Raw genomic sequence first — 12,088 nt, 5'->3', positions numbered from 1 at the left:
ATAATAATAATAATAACAATATATATTCCATTGTTTTCATCGCGTAGTTTATGAATATTTTGTTATGTACATATTGGATTCGCGAGAATTTGTTCGATTTTTACTAGTCGTGGTGATGGTGTATCATTTTCCGACATCGTCACCTCTACTAAATCAAAATAATTCTCTGTACAAGCTATTAACCGCAAGTTTGTTTTGTCGTATGTGTGATATGTGTGCACATGTGCGCACGTTTTGAAAAGAAAAAACACGTAGACGTTGCTATGGTTTTGGCGAACTGTCAAAAAAAAAAAAAACGTGCCTAAAATTAGTCGGTCCCCAAGACGCGGGGGCTTACGTATATGTTGCTGTCGCTATCGCCGCCTGATAATATTTTAATAATTTAATATGAACTTCTTTAATTGCACTGGACCGTCACTGCCGCAACATCGATTAAACGTAACCGACTTTGAAGTTTCGTAAAAAAACTAAAAAGTTATGCAACGTATACGTCACTAAATTATATTTTATTAAAATTCGTGATAATACATACATGTTTTGCGATTAGGAAGTATTCAGGTTCCTTGCAGGAAATAGACTGAGACCGTTATTTCTTCCATATACTGCTGTAAACTGCAACCATCGGTCGTCGACGTTTTTATAATATTAGAATATACACACATCAATACGTCATAATATAGCTAAAAATTCATATAATTTTTTAAGCATGTATTTTTAGTATTATTTTGAAGTCGAAGAATCTATTCATACTTATAAAAGTTTTAGCTATAAGTCTATCAATATTTCGGTATTTCGTATCACTAAAACATCTGAAACTACTAAACTATGCGCTGAATTTTACTATAGTTTTACATAATTATGCTGTTGCATAAAAAGATTGATTCATTTAATACATCAATAAATCATAACCGTTAGCGCACTAGTCACTATTGATTCATTAAATGTTTATAGTGATGCAACCTAGCATTAATATTGTACCTTGTTTTTTTTTTAATTAAAAAATGTATTTACAGTCTATACATTATGTAAGTGTATAATAAGTAAGTTTGATAATATTTAATATTGTAGCATGGCAGAATAAAAATTAACGTTAATGAGCAGACATTGCTCAGTGTTAACAGACTATATTGTACCTATAGCTTTAAGTATTTAAAAAGAAACTATATCATAGTTTTCTTCAACATAGTTATTTTTAAGAATTATACCTATTTAAAAAATATAATTACGCTTTCAACACTTATTAGGTTAGGTTAGTAAATGCTCAATTGTATTTATATTGAATATATATACACTATACACTATACAGTATATATTACATATATTAAATTATATTTGTGAAATCGTATTTTTTTTTTTGTACATCGTTTGAAATAATCATCATCATTATCGTTAAAACGAGTGTTACGCTTAATAATAATGTATATACTTATAATAAATTAACAAAAGTCAATGAAACATACGTCGATACGAATATATATACGTCTTTATGACCATGTTAATCTATATTTTAACAATAAATATGTATTATGTATATATAATACATAACTATTATAACTATTTAAGTAATTATTGAATTCGAAACTTTTAACCACTATATTATAATAATAATTAATATTAATAATATATATTAATATCTGTTTATATTATGCACGACCAACGGTGTAAGTATTCTTCTAATTAATCTATAATAATAATTGTAACATAACATTATGGAGTAAATCTAAAATAATAGTTTAGACAATTAAACTTGTGAGTTTTGGGGTAACCGTGTGTCATTTTTTGTTAGTTTTATACGTTAAAAGACGACCAAACGTATTTTCGTACTGACGACGCGTCTTCGCAATCGACAATCGTGCGTTTAACTATATTATGATGTAAGTATCTCAAGTTGTGTTTGAAGTGATATTTGTTTAGCGTTTAAAAATAATAACTCGTATGTGTATATAGAACAATTATTATTGTGCGAAAATTATTCAATTAAAACCACAAACGTACCTATCAAAAGATGTACACTTAATTAGAGGGGTTATTATTTGTTTAGCTTTTATTGCGTTATATATATATATATATACGTACTCAATTAAACATAAGTTTTAATGCAATTTATATGTTCTTGTATGTTCTTGTGACTGTCAAAAATGTATTTTGATATATTTTCTCATTGACTTCTTAATAATATTATATTATTGAAATCTTTAACCAAGTGTTCATTATATACATCTGTCTTGTATTTACGTCCACTGTAACTGCAGTAATTAATATTTTGTTTAATTTAATACGGCGGAATACAAAATATTTATTATTCCACCAAAATATATAATAGAATACGAATGTATTTTTATTTTTTATTATCATATTATATCGTTATGAATAATATTAATTTAATATGCGTGCTATTTCCATACGTCAGTATAAAGATAATAGTATGTATTATAATATTGTACAGCGTATTTCTGTGGATTACAATGCGTTTGTACTGTACAATAATATAACATCACGTATATTATAATAGTTCATGTGTATAGTATGTATACACGTTTCGGTCAGAAAAAAAAATAAAAAAATGCATTTATATACCTATATATGCGTGATGTGTTTACACCTCAACCGGTTATAATCAATTTGAATATATTTTGGAGGTGAGCCTCCTATAAAATATATATGATGATGGTTATCGCGTAAAATCCAGTTCGGAGCAATCAATCGAAAACTGAGTGGAATAAATTCGATTAATTAAATGATGCGTCATCGTTCTTGTGCTAGGTCAGGACGCTATAGTTGCAGTCAGATGATCGCGCAGTACATTTTGAAAACCAATGAACGAAATCTCGCATTGAATGGTAGTCACTATATAGTCAAAACAAAATAATACCGTATATAGATAATTTGATTTATTAGTGTTGGGCAAACTAGGAAACGAACATAATTTTTTTTAATACACAATAATGATACCTTGATATTATTTTTAATATTTTTACTAATTATAGTTAATAGATTTTTGGCATCAAGTTTGAGATTTATTATTTTTATCCTGTGAAACTCATATTGTTTTTCGTGTAAGTAAGTACCTATTTTTGTGACTTATTGATGGCCAACTTTTTCAGCATGTCAGTGTTGGCTCTATGTAAACTAACTCTAGTGAATGGTGGTTTTTATAAAAGATGCTGTAGATTTTAAATATAATTTTTTTATGTATTTTATAATAAAATCCTCGCTTAACTTTTTAGTCAATTTCATTGGTTACATTTGTTGGGGCTACTCTAACTACAGTATTCTGTCATGTTTGTAATAGCGTTAGTGTTAAAAAAATGCAACTTCTCCCCACATACTATTATTCCGTATGTAATGAATGATTCTTTGTAGCATATAGATTATTACTTTCATAAGTTTTGATCTTTTGAGACTATAATAGTAGGTATTATTACGCTATAGCTTTATAACACAAACCTTTTTTTGTATTTTATTTGAAATGGCATTAACCTGTTCACCCCACTTCATAAGAAATATTATAATAACACGCCCTGTGTACACGTCGTTATTTCGGAGAAATACTTAGTTTTTATAATAAATAGGTAACCTTTGCTCAGCTGGTGACTTTTCTGAATATTAAATTATTTCCAATGTCCATTTACGGTTTTCCAAATCGTACGAAATGTCTAATACATTATCCAAGTATACGCAAATGTTATATACTTAATATTTACAAAATATTATTATTAAATTCAAATTGAAAACGTAACAAGTATAAATATAGTCGATTGTACATCGAGAGTGTCCTGCGGTGTATCATCGTGTGTTCGACGTCGTAACAAAACCGTCTCGTCCGAGCTATCTGATCGTACGTGAAAAGCGCGCCGTAGCGTTCGAGATCGCTATTGCTCATGAGATATTATTATTGTGCGATGCCGGAAAGCAAAAGTCCATCGGAGCGATATATCCGTCGGGGGGTAACTTCTACGAAATCGAAAACAATACGCGCGCGCGCGTGGTCGACGACGACGACGATCGAATAAGACGGATAATAATAATAATTATCATTATCGCTATCGGCACGCAAACATCGATCGTCGGGCGGTGGCAGTCAGTCGTGGTTCGGCCCGTGCGCGTTTTCGCGGCAAGCAATATCACAAAACCGGTTTCGCTGAAAACGAACACCGCGGCGGCGGCGGCGGGGTCAAAACCAGTAAAAACCGAAGGTCGACGTGACGGCGATACTATACCTGTGCACAACACACACACACACTTATATATTTATTATATATGTATATAATATTATAATTTACAATATACACGTACGGTGCGGCGTGCAAGAGCTATGTGGGCCATGGCCTAGTTCTCGTCCGGTCGTCGTCGCCGTCGTCGCCGCGTATACCGCGTATACCGTACGTCCGCCACCACCGCCACCACCGCCTTTTTACGTAGAGAGAACGTGCGCGCGGGCGCGAGTGTTTTCGTGCGATGCATGCGTAATGCGCGTGCGCGCACGCGCTTGTCGTCGGCGGTTACACCGTATACACTACGCTACCACAGTTCTACTGCGACGGCCGAGCGTTACACTTCTCGTGTTTACGTCAGTGTTGCCGCGCCGCGTCAGTTCATCGTTTCGTCGTCGTCGTCGTCGTCGTTTCGTGTTTGCCGAGGTGTTTTTGGTGCGTTCGGTTTGATTATTTATTTTTCTTCGCCTCGCATGCAGTTCGTTTAATATTTTCACGGAACGCGTGACCGTAGTGTGTGTGTTTTCCATTTCATTTTCACATCCTTTCTCGCCGTTCACAGCCGTCGTCTGGTCGGTCGATCGGCCGCCGGAACGAAACAATGTGCGCGTATCGCGAACGCCGAAAACGGACGTCGCTACTGTTACTGCAAGCACGGTCGGTCGAAAATCGCTTTATTGCCGGTCGCCTACGCCGTCGTCGCCGCCGCCTTCCGATGGAAGTCTCCGAGACCTTTTTCAAAGGTACACGACAATTTTTTTTATTTTCATTTTTTACCACTGTCCGAGAGATCAACTATTTCTTCTCTCGCCGTATGTACGTTACGCGTCGTCGTGTAGCGAGAGAGAGCGCGAGAAAGTGAGTGATATTCTACGTTTGCCGTTCGATTGCGTGAAATTCCGCGACGGTTAGTCGCCGTCGTATATTATATTTTTCAAATTACGAGATTTTGTCGTAAATCGTTGTTCGAATATGAGCGTGTGCTATAAATCGTATTTATAAAAAAAACTACGCTTGCGTTCTATCAAATCAAGGATCGTTTATTATTATTGTGTATACAACCGCCTTACACACATATTATATATTACGCATTATTATGTATTATGTACTCGAAATTCGAAAAGTGTTTGTATTGTATTAAAAACTCCGTTAATAATTCATACAGCTAGTAATTACCCGTTATCCGACTACAAACGACAGTGTTTTTATAATATTATAAAATAATAATATAATATAATATGTAGTACATTATGTGTGGCTGTGTGGGCCTCATATATACGCGCGACAGGTGCGACGGTTTTGCGTGTATATGCAATATTATGTGTGTTATACCCAAATAGAAATAATAATAAAAAATTAATGTTTTCTATGTTGACGGCCGTGTATATTACAAACAACGTGGTCTTTGGTCGTAGGAAATCGGTCCGACGCAGTTTTCTGGGCGAGCACGGGACACGTCCTTTGCCGTAGCGACCTTGGATCCGGTAGTACACCTCGTCGTGCGCGTTGAGGATAAGACTCGTTAATCGTTATTATAATAATAATATTATCGTTGTGAAATCGGTCCGGCGTCGAGCGTCATACACTAACATAGTGCGGTTGGCTTGTCGGTCGTCATTTGAAAACAGGCCAAAATACGATACGGTTATAATGTTATTACATCGGTCTGGCTGGTCTGTGTCGACGACGACAAATGCCGCGTGTTTCGATCGATTTTTGCAATCGACGCAATAATTATTATTCCGCATGTACGTACTGTAAAATACAATATAATGATGTAGGTATTATATCTATCTGTGGGAGAATTGACGGTTGCAAATCCTCTATAGACACGTGCCCGTTAATATGTGCAATAATGATTGTAGCCGCGATCAGCGATGGATTATGGATTATAGAAAGGGTAGTGTGTAGACAAAAAATATGCGCGTATAAATATTTATTAATACTAATAGTTGTATTAACATAATATATAAAATATTATAGATAAGAATAGTGTATTAATTAATAGTATTTAATAAGACTAGTGGATATTATGTTATACATTAAATAATCAACGAGAAAATAATCATTGCAAATTTGAAATCTAAAAATAGCTAATTCAGCCCCTGTATTATTTCTTATTCTAGATCGATTCTAGTAGTTTTTAGTCAAGTGTATAATACGATAAGTCGAAATTTTAAAATGTTGTAATGACCTAACTGATTGTTCATGATTATTCGACATTTATCGTGATGTGATCCACACTTTTTAAATACAATTTTTCACATCTTATGTTTTTGCAATGTTTTTAGTTAAATCTAATCGCAACTTAAGTTCGTAATTCGAAAACGCAATTTTGATTGTTTAAAAACAATCGTGTGTGGTGAGTGCATCTAAATTGGGTAACAGCAACACTGCAGCGTTTTAATAACGGTTAGGTACCTATATTTTAAATCCGATTAAAACATTGTACGCTTTTACACCACGTAAGAATATTATTACTATCCACACATACCAATTCGATTTCAAACCCCCTGCGTCAGTAGACCTAAGTTTAAATAAATAATGTAATTTATAGGTAACCTATATGCGTGTAGAAAAATATATTTGATGAGTGATTATATTATTTTATGCATATACATAAAATAAAATAATCAACACATCACAAAGTATGTAAAGCCATGTGCATGTTAATAACAGCGTTATACCACTCAAAGAGTACATTTTTGTATTTTGCATACTGTATAACTTATAATATAGCTGTGTTTGCAGTGTGTAGTTTGTATGTATTTATAATCATATAAATATACAATAATTATATTTAATTAATAACGTATGATTATTCGATTAATTATAGCTTTATGTTTATTATATTAAATATTTAAATGGAACGTTTTATTAATTTCAAATGTACTGTAAGTTATATATATATATATATGATGTATATAATATAATGTTTAAATTATAATACTATCATATATGCGATTAATAACATAATATAATATTGTTGCACTGGTTGCACGAAAAAAAGGGAAAAAAAATTATGTCGAGTTCGTCACGTAATCTTTTCGATTTATCGACGGGTTTGCCCATTAATATTTATATGGTTTACGATAGTGCCTCGTGCAGTATAATATACAATATGTACAATGTACATATTATTATACCTATATATTATACGACCCAGGCCCACGTTTCGCATGCAGCCTCGATCATCATCTTTCCGACCGGATTTCGATCGCATCGTTGTCATCGTCTACTCCCTCCTATATTCGATATCTACTCAGCACCCTATTTACTATTATACTGCAGTCGGTGCTATAAACAATGTTGGTTCTCATCAACATTATCAAATTGATGTCAGTACTCACAGTACTGTATGCAAAAAACTGAGAACAATTAAAAATAAACATCAAATTATAAAGAATCGTAATTTACAGCACATAGATATGATACCTTTACAGTTATTAATGTATATATATATCTACGGATGAACGACAACTTCCGGTAAATGTATTTACTACACGTTAATCCGGTACCCGTTTGCGGAAAACGGTTTTTCTGGTACTTGGTTTAGGTTACGAATTTCAAAATCGTAGTTACGAATGGTTACGACTCGGTTACTAATGTATGGTACCAATTTAAAAGAAAATATTTTAGGTTGTGGTGCTGGTGTAATGTACCTCTATTCAATTATGATAAATATTATACAATATTATTTAATTTTAATTCTGATTGTTCGACTAATTTTACCTGAATATATTGATTATCAAAGGCACGTTTACTTACTCTTAGTACGACATGTAATATAATATACTGTCCATACAATATAAGTATTTGTGATGTATACTGTTATTACTTATTATATATTTGTATGTATTAGTGTATTACCAATAGTCGTCACTACATCGCCGTGGGATATCGTTATTATAGAGCTATCAATAACTTTATCATTCGAACTTATATTTTGGCTAAGACGACGACGATAGAAAATTATCATAATAAAATAAGATTTCATAGACCTATCTATACAGTATACATTGGAAACGTACGATGCAGCACACCCAGTTAGATAATATATATAGCTAACTTAAAATTCGAGGAATTCCGTTTACGCTATTCTAGATATTCTGATTTTTCATTGCTTCGGAAAGTCTGACATAATCTTGGTTGATAGTTTTGTTTGTTTTGTTTAGAGACATTTTTCTGCTCCATATAATTATTTTAATATTAGAATACGCAATAATAAAGAAAGTTTCAATATTGTGTGTACGTTAGTGTTAAACAATAAAGAATAGATGATAACTGCCGATGTCATCTGAATTATTTTCATTATACAGCAACCATACGCTGAAACTAAAAAACTTAGTGAACAAACGACAACTCTGTAAGATAAACGAAAACAAATTAAGTATTTGATGAGGTGTTCGGTGCGGGACTCGAAAGATAATAATGATTGCAAGATCATTCAAAGCAACTCCGTGTTAAATGGCCACAGTTTGTTCATAAATTACGTGCCTTTGAAATAATAGCACTTTTAAAACATTTTTTTTTTTACATAAATTATCAGCGGCGAGCCGGTGAAAAGGTGCTCCGTAGTATTATAACACTTATATGTTATAACTAATAAACTTTTAACTTATAATACGTATATTTACAATATATTTGTCGCGATGACGATTAATTGACATTGTATAATAATATAATCTATATTATTATACTTTTTTAAGATATTTATTGAGAAAACTATTAGAGGATTGAAAAAAACCTGGAAGATTTCTGGTTTGAGAAAATCTCGACCCTCTTGATTATTGTTTCAGTTGTCACGAAATGATCAGCATTAAGTCACAATTATCTTAAGTACAACGGTTTACCTGATTGGTATTATACGGCTGGTGTGATGAACGAATTATTACTCAACCCACCCCCCCCCCCCACACACACACACACACACTATATGGGGCCGCATTTTGTGTCTCGTGAGTTTTCGCAATATAAAATATCTAGTTATTGCGTAGTGTTCAAAATATTATAAATAACATGATGCCAGTTCTACTAAATTTGTATAATGCATGAAGCTGTGTACACAGAAAAACGACATGGAAATATTAACGTTATTATTATTGCTTGTAAAGAGTTGTATAATAATAATTAATAATTTATCGTTGTACCTAAACACGTCGTGGTAGCGACTAGCGATGGTATAATTATGTAATAACAATCAACAATAAACCAAATGAAACCAATATTTACGAAGCAAAGTGCTTCTAGTGTTGTATACTTAATATATATCGCGTATTGAAATCCGCAATTGTATATGTATACAATAAAAATCTATGGGAGAAAAAAAGTTTCCTGTTGATTTTTCCCCATATGACGTATGTATATTATAATAATAATAACAAAAAATAATAATACTAATAAATAAATGACGAACGATAATCGAAATACGATCGATCGTTTTTTCTCTGCTGCCGCTGCCGACTGCACCACTATAATAGAAATGATTTTTTTTCAAATCGCGCACATTCGACGCCGCCGGAAGTCGTTTGAAACGCCGAACGAAGAAGTGGGTCGCTGCCATAATGTGTAGTAAATACGTTTACCGGAAGTTGTCGTTCATCCGTGTGTATATATATATATATATATATATATATATAAACTTTTATACTTGTACCTTCATAATACGATTAGTGATTATATATTATGACGTATCGTTTAATTTGCCGTGTATACACGTGAGTTCGTATAGACGACACCACTGATCGACATGCGACATAATAATTAATATAAAAACATTTAAAACAGTGTACAAGTACAACATATAGTATTATTTATATATTGTTGATTACATGTTTATTGGAAGGAAACTCAAAAAAGAAAAAGGAGTCCTAGATAGATAGAGTCCTATAGATCTTTTTATTGGTTTTCAATACTATTCACGACTATAAAAAAGTAAAAATCGTAAGAAAAAAATACGGTATCTGTTTTATTTTATTAATTCTTAAACCTACTACCTATAAAAATTATTATTGTCAATTAACAGCTGACCTAATTAAAACCTTCCCGTTATGTCTACATTGCGTACAAACGTATTATGCATTTTACTTGAAGTTGAAACCACTTACAGAATTTTTTTATTTATCATCATGCACATGCACATTGAACTACTGCAATTATTGCATTAATGCGATATTGATGAAAGTTCGGTTGTCGTTCGGAAATTAATTAAAAGTAGACTTAATTTATTTTTATGGTCCATATGAACTATACATATATAAAAGTTAACTACGTCAAAATAGTTAGACTTTGACAATATAATTAATAAGTGATAATTTACATCATTCATGTTTTATCAGATAAAAAATAAGAACTTAATATTTATTGTATATAAAAAAATTTACAATATGAATTACGAAATTGTATGTATTTATTTTTGAAATATTAAAATAGTTTAAACAATTAAAGTATTTTTAACTTGAAAGAAATAATTTTAGTAATATAATATTATAATTTTTCGTGTTGGAAAAGTGCAAGCGTTGAATATTATGATGGTTGGTTGGAAGGAAGGTTTAAAGTAAACTATAAACTAACATTAAACATAATATAGCTTCATTTTTCATAATAATGTAGCCACGAATGTCTAAATTCCTAAATGAGATACACTGGCAGTGGTGTGGTCGTTCGCAATATTCCAATTTTCGACGGTAAATATTGTAAAAACCTCGTTATCGGGGTCTATTCACTCTCCGCGTTTCTCTCTCCAAAAACCGGCGTTACAACGATAATTTATATGCAAACTGGCGGAAAAAAATATTGACGTTTCATTTTTTTTCACGCTATCGGAGCGTACCGAAATTGCAGCAAAAAAACAACGTCAACGCTCCGTTATACATTGTTCCTCTACCTCTTGTCTCTTCACGTCTACGAACGTAATAATCGCACGAGTGTTGCCGTAATATGTGTGCGAGTATGTAAAAAACCGATTTGTTCGAATGGTATAAATATAATATAACGAAAAAAATATGTCTAATAGTATAGGAGGAGGGGGAAGAAACTAAAAAATAACACAGTTTTGCCTATCATGCGAATTACCATAAACACGCCGAATCGTCGTTGTCGTTATGACAGACTCGCCGAGCGATTATTTTTCATATTATAATATGAAGTACCTATAAAATGTAGTACAATATTCATCTGTTTTTACGCTCGTCTTTGTATAATGTTATTAGTCACCGAGCTACGATATTATTAATATTCTTATATGTACTTATATATAAATTATTAAATTGTTGTTTATTATTCACTTTATACAACTTTATTGATATCGATTTTTTTCTCCTACATACCTATATCCTATAATATACTCGTGTAGTTGTGTCTCGTACTCTCTCGCGTTAATCTTTCTTTGTATGCGCTCACAGGGGTGTTTGTTAAATATACGATTGTGTTTTCTATTCAACCAGTCAGTGAAGTATGGTTTTTATATGGAATACGGTTATCGAGAGAGGAGAGAAAAATCGGAATTTTCTTAAAAACGACAACGGGCCGCAATCGGAGACGTATAAATTGTGTTTTATATTATAAACTCACAGTTTATATTTTGTTTATATATATATATACACATATAATATATTAGTGTGTATGTGTATGTGTGTGTGTATTTGACGTTTGTTCACGTAACCGAATCCCGTAATATTTGAATAGTTCGATCTATATAGACGATGAGGGAGAAAAAATGCAGTATTGGTCGTCCTCGTGCCGATGGCAGTGAATATTACAAGGACACGGCGTTACATCATACGAGCATACCTATAATTATAACCACGTTGCACGTAATTTTTTTTATATAAAGTACAATTTATTTTTCTTGTTTTCTTAATATTATTATGTAT

The 12,088-nt window shown here is 32.3% G+C and overlaps 1 protein-coding gene across 3 annotated transcripts in view; it reads left to right on the top strand.

Annotated features, from left to right (window-relative positions):
- Nucleotides 1-12,088, top strand: part of LOC113550512 (protein piccolo-like) — a 134,263-nt gene that overhangs the window by 94,226 nt on the left and 27,949 nt on the right. The window contains exon 1 of one of the 3 annotated variants that reach the window (XM_026952389.1): nucleotides 4,548-4,957. The exons of the other annotated variants lie outside the window; for them this stretch is intronic. The gene's annotated coding sequence lies outside the window, so the exon portion shown is untranslated. Of the gene's footprint in view, nucleotides 1-4,547; nucleotides 4,958-12,088 lie in introns of those variants that run through there. 3 annotated transcript variants of the gene reach the window in all.

This window comes from Rhopalosiphum maidis, chromosome 4, assembly GCF_003676215.2.
Source record: "Rhopalosiphum maidis isolate BTI-1 chromosome 4, ASM367621v3, whole genome shotgun sequence".
NCBI lineage: Eukaryota > Metazoa > Arthropoda > Insecta > Hemiptera > Aphididae > Rhopalosiphum > Rhopalosiphum maidis.
This window is presented reverse-complemented; position numbering and strand designations above follow the sequence as displayed.